General features: G+C 39.5%; 1 long non-coding RNA gene across 1 annotated transcript in view; it reads left to right on the forward strand.

Moving 5' to 3' along the window:
* LOC115154187 (uncharacterized) overlaps positions 1-12,552 on the forward strand; it is a 113,529-nt gene extending 100,977 nt beyond the window's left edge. The window contains exon 3 of the long non-coding RNA XR_003867838.1: positions 12,366-12,552. This is a non-coding gene — a long non-coding RNA (uncharacterized LOC115154187). The remainder of the gene's footprint in view (positions 1-12,365) is intronic.
* Positions 12,553-15,059: the final 2,507 nt, after the last annotated feature.

A 15,059-nucleotide genomic window follows, 5' to 3' on the forward strand; every position in this document is an offset into this window, starting at 1 on the left:
GTGAGTGGTGGGTGTTAATTTCCAATGCTGATCCATGTGTGCAAAGCTGTTACACTTACCCAGAAAGACTCACAACTGTAATCGCTGCCAAAGGTGATTCGAACATGTATTGACCCAGGGGTGTGAATAGATATTTCTGTATTTTATTTTAAATGCGTTTGCAAAAATGTCTAAAAACATGTTTTCACTTTGTCATAATGGGGTATCGTGTGTAGAGAGTGAGGGGGGGGGGAAATAATTCAGGTAGTAACGCAACAATGTGAGTTATGCACCAAATACAAACATACACAACAGACGTAAGCAAACAACTCATCTCCTCTCACACCTCCATCCCTAGTGCCTGCATTATTGTTTGCCAAATGGCCTTAAATTGTACCAATTCGTTTTTCTCGGTCTCCAAAGTTATTTCAATATCATAATAACAAAATAATTACATTTTTCCGTTGTTTTAATGATGGCGGTTTAATTGATTTCCAAGTTAATATAAATTTTTTCAGGATGAGTGATGAGAAGAGAATTGTTCAGCCCATTTGGTATCTCACTACACTCCCATATGTCATGTCTTGAAATATCCAGACAGATTGATTTAAAAGTAAGTTTACATTGTAATACTTCTGACAGCCAACTTTCTAGATCCGCCCATATGAATACTTTCTGAAGACACTGTATGTGATGCCGCGTTCAGACGCACTTACAAAGCAGACAAAAAAGGGGACTCAAAAGCTTCAATAGTATAAAAACAATGTATTTTCCAAACAAAGGTCATTTCATAGGCTATGTTCCATCCATGATCAAAGTCAAAGCGATCAGATTTAAATGGTAAACAAAAGAGTATAGACTAGTGGCAGCTTTCTTAGTTCCAAGTATTAGCGGTCATTTAACTAGGCCAGTCAGTTAAGAAAAAATTCTTATTTACAATGACGGCCTACACTGGCAAAACCCAGAAGGGGAACGTGTAGAAAAAAAGGGGTGTGCCCAGGAGAGAGACTCTATTGCTTTTAAATAGCAATGATAACCATAATAGAAAACCAAAAACATGAGTTCATGAACCATACTCCATAATTCATATTGCAATATTCAGAGTTATGTTTAATACGTCAATATTTCCTGACTCCATTTAGGCAAATCATAAACATTTATAATGAGACTGACAGTACGGGAATTTGGCTCTAACAAGGGGGTCTACTGGAATTGTCCCCTTTCTGAGGATTACAGTCCAGCAGCCCATTCAGCCCCACTACACTCTTTCTCTCTGTGTTGAACTGAGTCCAAATCCTGTTTGCCTGTGCAGGGGTTGCCATGGCAGCAGCAGCTTAGCATACATTAGATATTTGCCCAACATTGCAACATAGAAGAGAGGAGAGGTAGGCAGAGCAGGTTTGTGTTCACATTCAGTAAGAGAGACTGACAGTAAATTTAATCTACAGGATTGTGTTGTCTAGGGATCTTGCAGATTGATATTCTTCCCCTAGGGAAGAAAGCAGTAAGGTTCTCTATCCCACTGTGCTCTCAGGCACATACATACACACACACCTCCACTTTTCTGCTTAGGACCTGCTCTAATGGTCTTTCTCCGTCCCTCTCTATTCCACTTCTTTTTTTCCCTTCCTTTTTTTTGTCACTTTATTTATAGATTTTCACATATAACAAAAACAGTACAATCCATCCATCATTCCCTCCCTCCCTCCCACCCTCCCTCCAAACCATCCACCCACCAAGGCATCTATAAAAGTAAGTTAAATAGGAAAGAAAAACAGAAACAAACAGTGATAGAAACAAAAACAATGGAGAAAATAATTTTGATTGAACTTCTTTATCAGCACAAATGGCCACTAGAACAGACATGACTGTTTACCAAACTATGCAAGTTACGCTAAGTAAAAGACAACCTGGTCCCCATTAATACGTGGAGAGCCTAAGTCTAACTTTTGTCGGGACCCATGCACAGTGTACATAACCTTCTCCAGAGGCAGAGATGACATCACCTCCATAACCCACTGTATAAAGGAGGGAGGCTTTGCCGACTTCCAGTGAAAGAGGACAAGGCAGTTAGCTAGCAGCGAGGCATTTAGCATTTGCCTGATGAGTGGTAGCATTCTGGTCTAGGGGAAGTACCCCAAAAATGGCAGTGACTGGGTTGGGGCAGTTGTATTACACATATGTGAGAGTGCCTCAAAAATGTAGTCCCAGAGGCCACTCAAAGATTGGCATGACCAAAACATTTGTCCCACAGTCACTGGACTCTGGTGGCATTTCAAACACTTGGTCAACATTTGGGTATATTTTTGCAAATCTGTCATTTGAGTAATGGAGCCTGTGCAAAACCTTAAACTGAATAAGCTCATGCCTTATGCAAAATGATGTGTGGATATGCTCAATACTTTATTGCCATATATCATCGGGTAGCTTGCCACCTATCTCTTGCCTCCCATGCAGATTTTGTATTTGCAAAGGAAGGCGGATTAATATTCTGTATTATGTAATTTAATCTGGAGATTGTGCCCTTCAGATAAGGGTTAAGATCTAAGCACCTCTCGACTGGACACTTAGTTTGCTCGAGTGGAAATGAAGGGAAGTGTTTTTTTGCCAAAGCTGTGAGTTTGCCGGTATCTAAAGTGGGTATAGGGAATATTATGGTCAACCCTCAGAGTATCGAATGAGACAAATGTGTTATCAACAAATAGGTCACAAAAAAACGCCAGACCGTTCCTATGCCAGAACTGGAATGCCGTGTCAATCTGTGACGCTGGAAAGCGATGATTAGATGTTAATGGGGAGAAGCCGCTTGCTTGTTAACTTCTATGGGCTATGTACGCTTGCGTCCCACCCTAGTCAACAGCCAGTGGAATCGCGTGGCGCGAAATACAAATACCTAAAAAATGCTATAACTTTTCAAACATATGACTATTTTACACCATTTTAAAGACAAGACTCTCGTTAATCTAACCACATTGTCCGATTTCAAAAAGACTTTACAGCGAAAGCAAAACATTAGATTATGTTAGGAGAGTACCCTGCCAAAATTAATCACATAGCCATTTTCAAAGCAAACATATGTCACAAAAACCAAAACCACAGCTAAATGCAGCACTAACCTTTGATGATCTTCATCAGATGACACTCCTAGGACATTATGTTATACAATACATGCATGTGTTGTTCAATCATGTGTTGTCATTTCATGACAAAAAATGTCAAAATATTCCATTACCGTACTTAGAAGCATGTCAAACACTGTTTAAAATCAATTTTTATGAGATTTTTCAAGTAAAATAGTGATAATATTCCAACCGGGCAACGTTGTATTCATTCAAAGGCTGAAAGAAAAAAATGGAGTAGTCTCGTGAACGCGCATCTCCAGTCTCACTGTCCCCAGGCTGACCACTCACAAACTCTGCTGCTGTTCTTTGCCCAGAGACAGCAGACACCCCATTCCACTTTCTGGCGGCTTTAGAGAGCCAATGGAAGCCTTAGAAAATGTCACGTTACAGCAGAGATGCTGTATTTTTGATAGAGATGCCACAGAAGGAGAACAAATTGTCAGACAGGGCACTTCCTGTATGGAATCTTCTCAGGTTTTGGCCTGCCATATGAGTTCTGTTATACTCACAGACACCATTCAAACAGTTTTAGAAACGTTAGAGTGTTTTCTATCCAAATCTACTAATTATATGCATATTCTCGTATCTGGGCAAGAGTAGTAACCAGTTTAAATCGGGTACGTTTTTTTATCCGGCCGTGCAAATACTGCCCCCTAGCCCCAACAGGTTAAAGGCTACAGTGTCTTCAGAATTGGGACCAGATTTTAAGGGAGCTCTTAACAATGGGGTTCAAAACATGGGTTCCAAGGTTCATGGACATTGGGGAGCACAGGAGCGAGACCGGAGACGTTGGAAGGCTTGACTGTAACTCCATGATGGCCCAAGTTGGGCCATCCTTGTTTTCAAATGTAGAAACCTACTAAACACATGGTGATATTTGCTGACCGGTAGTAGTGTAAAAAAAAATGGGAAGGCCCAGCCCGCCTTTCTCATTTGTGGATTTGACTTATTCCAAATGAAGTTGGAAATGTAGCTGTCCAGTTGTTTGAACATTGACAGAAAAATGGGAATAATTTGGAATAAGTACAAAAACCTTGGTAGTACAGTCATCTTAACAGAATTAATGCGACCTGTTAATGAAATGGGAAGAGACGACCACCTTAGGAAATTCTGCTTAGTGCGCTACAGGACTGTTTTGAAGTTATGTTTAAACTGAGCCTTAAATGAGCGTGTGACCTTTATCCCCAAATAAGTAAAGACTTGATGCTCCACCTTAAATGGGGAAATTGGCATACCCAATTCCTTCTGCCAACTGATTAATGGGGAGGAGCACACTTTTTGTTAGGTTTAATTTATAACCAGAGAATGTCCCAAAACCTTGTAGCATGTCCAAGTGAGAGGGTATAGGCTCCACAGGGTTAGAGATGTATAAAAGATCGTCTGCATATAAGGACACCTTGTGAGTTATGTTGACCCTTAATATTCCCTTAATCCTCTCCTTTGCCCGCAGGGCAATAGCAAGAGGCTCAATAGCCATATAAAATAGGAAAGGGGAGAAACAGCAACCCTGCCTGGCTCCCCTGTGGAGAGGGAAGTAGCTGGAGGTAACATTGTTGGTGCGAACAGAAGCCACTGGGGACGAGTACAAAATCTTAATCCAGGAAAGGAATGACGGGCCAAACCCAAATTTCTCTAGTACTGTAAATAGATATTCCCACTCAACCCGGTTCAAAGCCTTTTCAGCATCAAGAGAGATGACAACCTCTGGCTGTAGAGGATAAAGAACATTACATTAAATAGCCGGCGCATATAGAAAGATTGCCTACCTGAGATAAATCCAGTTTGGTCAGAGTTAATTATATTATGCATCACTGTCTCTAAACGGCACTAGAAGACCTTAGTGAGAATTTTATAATCACAGCCCAAAAGGCTTATAGGGTGGTATGAGCCACAGTCTAGGGGATTCTTGTCTTTTTTAAGCAAAACCGAAATTGTCGCCTGGGTAAGTGTCGGTGGTAGTTTCTGACAAGAACGGATTTAATTGTACATTGAGCTGAGGATAGGGGATAATTTAGAGGAGAAGGCTTAATAAAATTCAATAGGGAAGCCATCAGTCCCAGCTGCTTTACCGCTCTGCATGGACTGGATTGCCAGAGTAGCTTCATCACTTATTGAGGAATCCATGTTGGTTTGTTCATCAGAATTGAAGCAGGGGATGTCCAGATTGTCTAGAAATGCATGCATACGAGATGTCAGAAAGAGCCTCTGACGAGTAAAGAGCAAAAAATAATTGCTTAAATTGATTGTTGATTTCTTTGGGATTGGTAGAAGTTAAATCAACTGCAACACAGATTTCAAGTATGGTGCTGCTAGCAGCGGATTGTCGAAGCTGGTGATATAACAACTTGCCAGCTTTCTCTCCGTGTTCATAGAATTTTTGCCTCGACTTAAACAGAAGCCGCTCCTTTTGTTTGGTGGAAAGATTGTCAAATTCCGATTGGTGTAGCAGTCTCTCTTTGTAGAGTTCAGGAGTTAGAGAAGAGGCATATCTGTTGTCCATATCTAGAAGAGTTGAGATAGCTCCGATAAGCGTTTGGTGCCATACACTGTGTATGAAATAATTTAGCTTTTTTTTTTAGATATGCTTTTAACAACTCCCAATCAGTTGAGTGAGACACGTCAGGGGTGCAGTTGATCTGTAAATAAACATCAATGTGAGTTGATATGTATTTTTTAAAGGCACTACACAGGATAGTAATAGTGGGTCAAGTCGGAAGTTTACATACACTTAGGTTGGAGTCATTAAAACTCATTTTTCAACCACTCCACAAATTTCATGTTAAGAAACTATAGTTTTGGCAAGTCGGTTAGGACAGCCTCTTTGCTTGAAAACATGGGAAAATCAAAAGAAATCAGCCAAGACCTCAGAAAAAAAATTGTAGACCTCCACAAGTCTGGTTCATCCTTGGGATCAATTTCCAATTTACATTTTTACATTTACATTTACGTCATTTAGCAGACGCTCTTATCCAGAGCGACTTACAAATTGGTGCATTCACCTTATGATATCCAGTGGAACAACCACTTTACAATTTCCAAATGACTGAAGGTACCACGTTCATCTGTACAAACAATAGTAAGTATGGTATTGTTTCATTTTGTGTGTACTGTATGCAGATGCTTCAAGCCTTCCACTTGTATGTAGGCTATATCTCAACAAAGTTCAATCTTACCTCACACCTGTTTTTATAGGCTACATCCTCAAGTCATTATTATCAAAAGCAAATGATTTGACGACAGAACATTTCTTTCATGGCTCCATGGCTAAATCACATTGACATTCTCCCTCTGCAAAGGTGCTACTTTGCCTCCGCACATAATAATATTGACATTCCTCCCATTCAAGGTGCTATTTGGCCTTAGCACACACACACACACACACACACACACACACACACACACACACATACTACACATAAACCTGTTTGGTCTATTGCCTTATGGCTGTGTCTATGCATAAAATATGGTGTGAAAAATGTAAAAGTGCATCGGTCTCTCAACCCTTGAAGGGATAGTATTAGTAATATTTATTAGGATCCCCAATTAGCTGCTGCCAAGGCAGCGGCTACTCTTCCAGGTGTCCAAACAAGAAACAAAACATAAAAAATAGATACATAAAATACATAATATACAGTACAATACATAATGTAATGAAAAATACATAATATATAAAAATGTCCCTGTCATGTTGTAAGGTGTTCTTTTATCTGTTTTTTAAAAAAATCAAATTTTATTGCTAGGTTGAGTTACCTGGGGTGGCAGAGTTCTATATAGTCTTGCCTCTATTTAATACTGTTTTTTTTGTTCCTGGCCTCTGTTCTGGGACCGATGAGTGTCGGAACTGTGTGCCAACTGCTTGAACAGACAATTCGGTACCTTCAACACCTCGCATAAAGACCAATAGAGATGCAGTCAATCTCTCCTCAACTTTAAGCCAGGAGAGATTGACATGCATGTCATTTGTATTTATTATGGATCCCCAGTAGCTACTCTTCCTGGGGTCCAGCAAAATTAAGGCAGTTTATAAAAAAATACAACAAATAATTACAATATATTAAGACTGTGTGCCCTCAGGCCCCTACTCCACCACTACCACATGTATACAGCACAAAATCCATACAGTGAGGGGAAAAAAGTATTTGATCCCCTGCTGATTTTGTACATTTGCCCACTGACAAAGAAATGATCAGTCTATAATTTTAATGCTAGGTTTATTTGAACAGTGAGAGACAGAATAACAACAACAAAATCCAGAAAAACGCATGTCAAAAATGTTATAAATTGATTTGCATTTTAATGAGGGAAATAAGTATTTGACCCCTCTGCAAAACATGACTTAGTACTTGGTGGCAAAACCCTTGTTGGCAATCAGAGGTCTAATTAACATTTATCAACACTTTAGTTCCTACCCTGTCTCGATAACTCCTCCCTGGCATTTTAATTCGTTGTCATCTCAAACACTTTATTCAAAGTGCCCACTTTTATATTCTAACTATAGAATTAGAATAGTCATTCTATTTCCATGATTCCAACAGTTTTGCTCTAATTCGCAAGTCAAATTGCAATTGCAACATTTGGTTAAAAATAAGTCCTAGATTATTTGCACATATCGTGCAGCCCTACGTGGCAGTGTGGAAATGATCTCAATTGAGCAGTAAAAATACTTTCAAGTACTACTTAAGTAGTTTTTTTTGGTATCTGTACTTTACTATTTTTATTTTTGACAACTTTTACTTCACTACATTCCTGTTTATCATATATGCATAGTCACTTTAACCATTCCTACATGTACATACTACCTCAATTAGCCCGACTAACCGGTGCCTGTATATAGCCTTGCTACTGTATATACATTTACATTTTAGTCATTTAGCAGACGCTCGTATCCAGAGCGACTTACAGTAGTGAATGCAAACATTTCATACATTTTTTTCTCCGTACTGGTCCCCTGTTATTTTTCACTGTCTTTTTACTGTTGTTTTTATTTCTTTACTTATCTGTTGTTCACCTAATACTTTTTTTTTTTTTTACTTCAAAAAATCTAACTGTTGGTTAGGGCCTGTAAGTAAGCATTTCACTGTAAGGTCTACACCTGTTGTATTCTGCGCAAGTGACAAATAAACTTTGATTTGATCTTCTCTCAGCCTAAAATGAATATATTTCTGGACATATATAGCAACACCTCTGCCATTTGCATTCCTATATTTCCTGTTTATGCTATAACCATGTATAGCTACTACTGCATCATCAAAGGAATGATCTAAGTGTGTTTCAGAGATGGCCAGACTACGAATGTTTTCTGATGTTCGTAAGTTGTCCATTTCTGGAACCTTGTTTCTCAGGCTACAATATGGGCTGTTTTTGGTCCTTTTCTAGGTTGCTTGTTTTTACACGATGCAGCGAGGAGTGCCGTTGTGTAGAAAGAGGTGGCTGCCTCTGAGATAGGGGTTTTTGCAGAGGGCAACTAGGGCCTCCGTTGGCTCGGTGGTCTGAAATCGCAGAAATCCTCTATCTGCCTCTATCTGTCCCCGATAGAGGCGGTCCTCTATCGGGGACAGAGGGCACGGTCTGCCAGCAGAAGGAGGACTAGACTAGAGGTCGACCAATTCATCGGCAGGGCCGATTTCAAGTTTCCATAACAATCGGTAATCAGCATTTTTGGACGCTGATTATGGCCAAAGACATTGCACTCCACAAGGAGACTATGTGGCAGGCTTGACCACCTGTTACGCAAGTGCAGCAAGGACCCAAGGTAAGTTGCTCGCTAGCATTTAAACTTATCTTATAAAAAACAATCAATCTTCACATAATCACGAGTTAACTACACATGGTTGATGATATTACTATTTTAACTAGCTTGTCCTGCGTTGCAAATAATCAATGCGGTGCCTGTTAATTTATCATCGAATCACAGCCTACTTCGCCAAACGGGTGATTATTTAACAAGCACATTCGCAAAAAAAGCACTGTCGTTGAACTAATGTACCTAACCATGAACATCAATGCCTTTCTTAAAATCAATACACAGAAGTATATTTTTTTTAAACCTGCATATTTAGTTAAAAGAAATTCATGTTAGCAGGCAATATTAACAAGGGAAATTGTGTCACATTGTGTCACTTCTCTTGCGTTCTGTGCAAGCAGAACGTCGGTCAGTCGGTGGACGTGGGTAGAGGGACTGATGTTGTCGCCCTGTTGTTTGATGTTGGCGATCACTTGCCTGGAATCGGTTTCTCCCCTTAACTCTTTGACACGTACCAACAAACTGGCTCGTTGCGAACTGTGTGAAGACCATTTCTTCCTAACAAAGACCGTAATTAATTTGCCAGAATTTTACATAATTATGACATAACATTGAAGGTTGTGCAATGTAACAGCAATATTTAGCCACCCGTTCAGTAAAATACGGAAGGACACTTTGATTGTTTTCTAAGTGATAGTTTCCGGATTTGACCATATTAATGACCAAAGGCTCATATTTCTGTGTTTTTATAATATTATAATTAATTATTTGATTTCATATTTGATAGAGCAGTCTGACTGAGCGGTGGTAGGTAGCAGCACGCTCGTAAGCATTCATTCAAACAGCACTTTCCTGCGTTTGCCAGCAGCTCTTCGCAATGCTTGAAGCACAGCGCTGTTTATGACTTCAAGCCTATCAACTCCCGAGATTAGGCTGGCAATACTATAGTGCCTATAAGAACATCCAATAGTCAAAGGTATATGAGAGAAATATTCCTTTAACTATAACCTAAAACTTCTTAACTGGGAATATTGAATACTGTTAAAAGGAACCACCAGCTTTCATATGTTCTGAGCAAGGAACTTAAACATTAGCTTTTTTACATGGCACATATTGCACTTTTACTTTCTTCTCCAGCACTGTGTTTTTGCATTATTTAAACAAAATTGAACATGTTTAATTATTTATTTGAGACTAAATAGATTTTATTCATGTACTATATTAAGTTAAAATAAGTGTTCATTCAGTATTGTTGTAATTGTCATTATTACAAATATATATATATATATATATATATATATATATATATATATATATATATATATATATATATATATATAAAAATCGTCCCATTTAATCGGTATCGGCTTTTTTTGGTCCTCCAATAATCGGTATCGGTGTTGAAAAATCATAATCGGTGGACGTGGGTAGAGGGACTGATGTTGGCGATCACTTGCCTGGAATCGGTTTCTCCCCTTAACTCTTTGACACGTACCAACAAACGGGTGGGATCATTCTACAGTAGTCCCTGCAGCGTACGCTGTGATTAGAGTGCTTATTTAGAACGTGCAATTTCGATTGATGCAACAGTCAGCGTTTGAGCTGGCAACACAGTTTTTTTCACAAACATTTTGCGCTAACATAGTCCTTCCAAAGTTATGCCCTGAATGTTACCAGCTTATTTTTGGATGCAATGTTGAGATATTCACAGAAGTAGCGACTGCAAAACACAATCATCCAGATCGGAAAATGTAGGCTACATTAGTCCTAGCGCTAACTGAGGAAAGATTGACATAACTCAAGCAGTCATATTTAGGTCACTCTTTGCTGACAGAAACCACAAAATGAATTAGCTAATAGCAATTACTATTTACAATTCATCACATCACAGGTGAGCTCACCATTTGATCTAAATTATTGAGTAAAACATTTTTTAAATGTCAAAAGTAATATGACATTGGGTAGTTTGTGTGTGCTACCACGTTAGTTTTTTTCGCGTCGACCAAAGATAAGAAGAGGAGACAAGATGAGTTTGGTCTGTTTTCAGTATGCATGTTGAAGGGGGTGTCTCATCTACGATCATTCACTTCCCTTCATTCACTTCCAGAAGTTTACTCGAAAGATGAGTCAACCATTCCTTCCCTTCATTTTGATATAACATTTTTGGTTTGATAGACATTCACGTGACACCCAGAATGCGTTGTATAATGTCAACAAACATGGCGCAACACATGGCTGACAAATAGCTTAGCATTAGCCCATCATAATCGGTACAACATTAAAGTATTTTACCTACATTATAGGTGTCCATTACAATCTATGCAATAATCGGGAATGCATGTATTGTCACCAGTACTTGAAAGCATGTGAATAAAACTGTAAATACATTATGCTAAATACATGCATACATACTGTTTGCTACAGTAGAAACGTCAACACAATATACAGACAATAAGGCACTTAATTTGATAGGAATGCGCACATGTGAAGTTATTATTTGTTAGGAAAACAACAATGAAGGCAATGCGAGTGCTAGCCAGAAAATGTGCCAGGGGGAAACATTTGTGCAAGACTGTGCACATGTCTGCACACTTGATCTGTCAAAACACTGGGCAAGTGGGAGGACGGTGTGCAACACATCTCATCTGGAGGACACTTTGATCCAATAGCGGACATGCATAAAGATGGTGGCCCCCATGTACTTACCACAAATGCCTCCATTTGCTAAGTTCGCTGTGTAATACAGTGCTTTTCTTTAACAATTTTTTTTTTGTATCTGCATTAGCACAGTAAACTTGATCCTAATTCTAGCTCCAAGACGGCGGCAATTTGGAAAAACAAAAAAGTAGATTGTGCTGATTCATTGGCATATTGAACCGTAGTTTAAAATCTTTGTGGGTAGTACTTAAACAATGAGGTCTTATCTGAATTCCTCCATATTTATGCACCTTTGCCATTGTGATCAGAGTAGCGTTATTGTTTGATTTTGTGATTTTTGCGTGATTAAAAAAATATAAAATTACTTAAATCTAAAATCTGCTTGTCCTGCCATTAGTTTTACTTGCCCCGGACCCCTGAGCAGTGTTACGGCCTAACTCTGATGTGTCTACATGTCTTTCACACGCTGTATGCGTGTGTGTGCGTGTGTGTTTCATTCTCAGTGCCCACTGATGGGTTATGACATCTCCTCTAATGTAAATGATGCATCCATTAACACACCCTGATCAAAGTGCCAACCTCCAGGGTGCCTTATAACTGACACTCATACACTGATATTATATGGCCATGTTTTGTCAACTCAATATGGAAGCCACAACTTCTAAGGCACCCTGGTGTGGGTGTGTATGTTTTTTATCTGAAGACTTGCCTGGGAGGACTGGTGGGGTTCTTATCACAGAAAGTGTTTTTGCTAATGCAATAAGAGCAGAAAGTCTCTTGCTCCTTCTCTCTCGCTCTCTAATATTGAGCTAATAAATGTTATTGAAATTCAAATTCCCTCACCCTCCCTCCCTCTGCTCTAGGGGCCTGAGGCCAGGGCGTCACCCAGAGGAGGATGACATAGTGCCTGAGCTAACCCGCCTAGTCTACCCCCGAGAGAGACCTGACTGGGAGGAGACCATCAGCGCCATGGTGAGATGGAGAACACTGGCAGACACACACACACACACACGTTTACATACTACATAAACGTACACACACAGAGACAAACACGCACACAAACCCATGACAATATGTACAAATAAACAGCACATGAGTTGAGTGAGTGTGTGTGTGTGTGTGTGTGTATAATCAGCTCTGGAAAAAATTAAGAGACCACTGCAAAATTATCAGATTCTCTGGTTTTACTATTTATAGGTACAGTGGGGCAAAAAAGAATTTAGTCAGCCACCAATTGTGCAAGTTCTCCCACTTAAAAAGATGAGAGGCCTGTAATTTTCATCATAGGTACACGTCAACTATGACAGACAAAATGAGAAAAAAAAATCCAGAAAATCACATTGTAGGATTTTTTACGAATTTATTTGCAAATTATGGTGGAAAACAAGTATTTGGTCACCTACAAACAAGCACGATTTCTGGCTCTCACAGACCTGTAACTTCTTCTTTAAGAGGCTCCTCTGTCCTCCACTTGTTACCTGTATTAATGGCACCTGTTTGAACTTGTTATCAGTATAAAAGACACCTGTCCACAACCTCAAACAGTCACACTCCAAACTCCACTATGGCCAAGACCAAAGAGCTGTCAAAGGACGCCAAAAACAAAATTGTAGACCTGCACCAGGCTGGGAAGACTGAATCTGCAATAGGTAAGCAGCTTGGTTTGAAGAAATCAACTGTGGGAGCAATTATTAGGAAATGGAAGACATACAAGACCACTGATAATCTCCCTCGATCTGGGGCTCCATGCAAGATCTCACCCCGTGGGGTCAAAATGATCACAAGAACGGTGAGCAAAAATCCAGAAGCACACGGGGGGACCTAGTGAATGACCTGCAGAGAGCTGGGACCAAAGTAACAAAGCCTACAATCAGTAACACACTACGCCGCCAGAGACTCAAATCCTGCAGTGCCAGACGTGTCCCCCTGCTTAAGCCAGTACATGTCCAGGCCCGTCTGAAGTTTGCTAGAGAGCATTTGGATGATCCAGAAGAGGATTGGGAGAATGTCATATGGTCAGATGAAACCAAAATATAACTTTTTGGTAAAAACTCAACTCGTCGTGTTTGGAGGACAAAGAATGCTGAGTTGCATCCAAAGAACACCATACCTACTGGGAAGCATGGGGGTGGAAACATCATGCTTTGGGGCTGTTTTTCTGCACATGGACCAGGACGACTGATCCGTGTAAAGGAAAGAATGAATGGGGCCATGTATCGTGAGATTTTGAGTGAAAACCTCCTTCCATCCGCAAGGGCATTGAAGATGAAACGTGGCTGGGTCTTTCAGCATGACAATGATCCCAAACACACCGCCCGGGCAACGAAGGAGTGGCTTCGTAAGAAGCATTTCAAGGTCCTGGAGTGGCCTAGCCAGTCTCCAGATCTCAACCCCATAGAAAATCTTTGGAGGGAGTTGAAAGTCCGTGTTGCCCAGCGACAGCCCCAAAACATCACTGCTCTAGAGGAGATCTACATGGAGGAATGGGCCAAAATACCAGCAACAGTGTGTGAAAACCTTATGAAGACTTACAGAAAACGTTTGACCTGTGTCATTGCCAACAAAGGGTATATAACAAAGTATTGAGAAACTTTTGTTATTGACAAAATACTTATTTTCCACCATAATTTGCAAATAAATTCATTAAAGTGTACCTATGATGAAAATTACAGGCCTCATCTTTTTAAGTGGGAGAACTTGCACAATTGGTGGCTGACTAAATACTTTTTTGCCCCACTGTATGCTTTTGGGTAAAATGGAAATGTTTGTTTTATTCTATAAACTACTGACATTTCTCCCAAATTCCAAATATAAATATTGCCATTTAGAGCATTTATTTGCAGAAAAGACAAAATAACAAAAAAGATGCAGTGTTGTCAGACCTCGAATAATGCAAAGAAAATAAGTTCATAATCATTATTAAACAACACAATACTAATTTATCTTAGGAAGAGTTCAGAAATCAATATTTGTTGGAATAACCCTGATTTTCAATCACAGCTGTCATGTGTCTTGGCATCCTCTCCACCAGACTTTCACATTGATGTTGGGTGACTTTATGCCACTCCTGGAGAAAGAATCACAGATTCTCCACCAAATTTCACAGTGGGGGCGAGACACTGTGGCTTGTAGGCCACTCCAGGTCTCGCACCCACTGTGAAATTTGGTGGAGGATAGGTGATAGGTGATAATCTGGGGGTGCTTCAGCAAGGCTGTAATCGGGCAGATTTGTCTTTGTGAAGGAGGCATGAATCAAGCCACGTACAAGGTTGTCCTTGAAGAACACTTGCTTCCTATATGTGTGTGTATATATATATATATATATATATGTGTATATGTGTATATATATATATATATATATATATATGTGTATATATATATATATATATGTGTGTGTGTGTGTGTGTGTGTGTGTGTGTATATGTGTATATATGTATATATGTGTATATATGTGTATATATACATATATATGTATGTGTGTATATGTATGTATGTGTATATATATATATATGTATATAATGTATATATATGTGTATATATATATATATATATATACA

This window comes from Salmo trutta, chromosome 19 (genome assembly GCF_901001165.1).
Source record: "Salmo trutta chromosome 19, fSalTru1.1, whole genome shotgun sequence".
NCBI classification, from domain to species: domain Eukaryota; kingdom Metazoa; phylum Chordata; class Actinopteri; order Salmoniformes; family Salmonidae; genus Salmo; species Salmo trutta.